Source organism: Vitis riparia, unplaced genomic scaffold (genome assembly GCF_004353265.1).
Source record: "Vitis riparia cultivar Riparia Gloire de Montpellier isolate 1030 unplaced genomic scaffold, EGFV_Vit.rip_1.0 scaffold380_pilon_pilon, whole genome shotgun sequence".
NCBI lineage: Eukaryota > Viridiplantae > Streptophyta > Magnoliopsida > Vitales > Vitaceae > Vitis > Vitis riparia.
The window spans coordinates 30,038-32,500 of NW_023269672.1; positions in this window are offsets into that span (position 1 = coordinate 30,038).

Genomic DNA, 2,463 nt, shown 5'->3' on the forward strand with positions numbered 1-2,463 from the left:
TTGTCTTTTCTTGATCTTCCAAATCAATCTCTATTTGGAAGTACCCCGAGTACCCATCTAAAAAACAGTAGAAAGGATGTCCTGAGATTCTCTCAAGGACTTGGTCCATGAAAGGCAATGGGAAATGGTCCTTCCTAGTCACTGAATTCAACCTCCTGTAGTCTATACACACCCTCCATCCTGAGGTAGGACGTGTAGAGACTTCCTCCCCTTTCTCATTCTGGATCACAGTGATACCAGACTTCTTTGGAACTACTTGGGTGGGGCTCACCCACAAGCTATCAGAAATGGGATATATGATCTCTGCTTGTAGTAGCTTCAGAACTTCACCCCTCACCACCTCTTGCATGTGAGGATTCAACCTCCTCTGGGGCTGTCTCACTGGTTTTGCATCTTCCTCCATATAGATATGGTGGGTGCACACCAAAGGACTAATCCCCTTCAGATCAGAAATTTGCCATCCAATGGCTTTCTTGCATTTTCTGAGGACTCCCAAAAGACTATCCTCTTGATCACTTGTGAGATTTGAAGAGACCACCACTGGACATTTCTCATCTTCCTCCAAATATGCATACTTCAAATTAACAGGAAGTGGCTTCAAAACAAGCTTTGGAGGGTCTTCCATAGCTGCTCCTTGTGAGTCCTCCTTATTGAACAGTGGTAAGATCTCTTCCCGTCTCCTCCATGGAGACATGGTAGCTAGCACATCAGAGGGTTCAGGTAACCCTTCTTCAAGCACTTCAAGGCTTTCATACAAGGTCTCTTCTAAGCTCTTGTCACAATGCTCTTCAACCAAGGTGTTGATCAGGCACACCTCTTCCAATCCTTCATCCTCTTCTGGGTGAAGATGCCTCTTGCAAATATGGAATATGTTTAACTCCAAAGTCATGTTTCCAAATGTGAGCTGCATCACCCCATTTCTACAATTGATGACGGCATTGGAGGTAGCCAGAAAAGGTCTCCCAAGGATGATTGGCACGTAATTAGCTTCCATAACAGTGGGATCAGTATCAAGCACAACAAAATCCACGGGATAGTAGAATTTGTCCACTTGCACTAAAACATCCTCTATCACCCGCCTTGGGATTTTGACAGATCTATCAGCCAAGGAGAGAGTGATGGCTGTGGGCTTCAATCCTCCGAGTCCCAGTTGCTTGTACACAGAGTATGGGAGCAAATTCACACTCGCCCCCAAGTCTAGTAAAGCTTTCTCCACCAGTGTCCCTCCAATGTTGACTGCAATGGTGGGGCAACCCGGATCTTTATACTTGACTGGAGACTTACTCTGAATGATAGCACTTACTTGCTCAGTGAGGAATGCATTCTTTGTCACATGTAACCCTCTCTTGACCGTGCACAAGTCCTTCAGAAACTTTGCATATGTGGGGACTTGCTTGATCATATCAAGTAAGGGTATATTCACCTTCACTTGTCTCAAGACTTCAAGAATTTCTGGTGAATTCTTGCTTTCCTTCTTTCCATGTAAAGCTTGAGGAAAAGGGGGAGGCATATGTTTCTTCATCATATCTTCTTTAATCACTATCCTCGGCTCTTCTTCAATGCTTGATTTGGATGCACTTTTCTTCCCACTCTTCTCTTCTTGGTTATTGCTCTCTTTAACCAAGGTTTTCTTTGTCAATGGTTCTTCATCTTGCCTCACCTTAGGCAAGGGTTGATCAACCTCCTTTCCACTCCTCAAGGTGATCACGGCTTTGACCTCCCTCAACTTTGAAGAATCCCCCTCTTGGGTTTCAACTTCATGAACACCCTTTGGATTTTGGCTTGGTTGAGAGGGGAACTTTCCTTTCTCATTCACTGTGTTGAGGTTGGTAAGAATAGAGATGGAGTATTGAATGTTATCTATCTTCTGATATAGATCATTTTGCATCCCATCCATTCTCTTATTTAGAGAACTCTCAACATTCTCAATCTTTTGATGCAATTGGGAGTTGATTGCCCTTTGTTCAGCCACAAAGTCACTCATGACTTTGCTTAGGTTTGCCATGGCTTGCTCCACTGAAGAGGTTTGTTGAGGTGCTTGAGTTTGGGCTTGTGGTTGGTATGGAGGTGGTCTTGGTCTCCAAGAAAAATTTGGATGGTTTCTCCAGCTTGAATTATAGGTGTTTCCATAAGGTGCATTGTTGTTAGGCCTAAATTGCCCCACAACATTGGCTTGATCACCTAACATCTCCCTCACAGCTGGCATGGTTGGACACTCATCTACCACATGGTCACATGATTGGCAAATGGTGCATGGCATGGTATGGGCTTGAGTCTCGGAAATGGCTTGGACTTCATGCATCTTTTTCAACTCAAGTTCTTCCAACCTCCTTGCTATTGTTGCCACCTTAGCTTTCATGTCCATGTCTTCACTTAACATGTACATTCCACCCTTTGGATTCATAGGAGCTTTCATCCTTCCCAATTCCTTTGAGTTGGGCTCATCCCATCCTCTTGTTACCT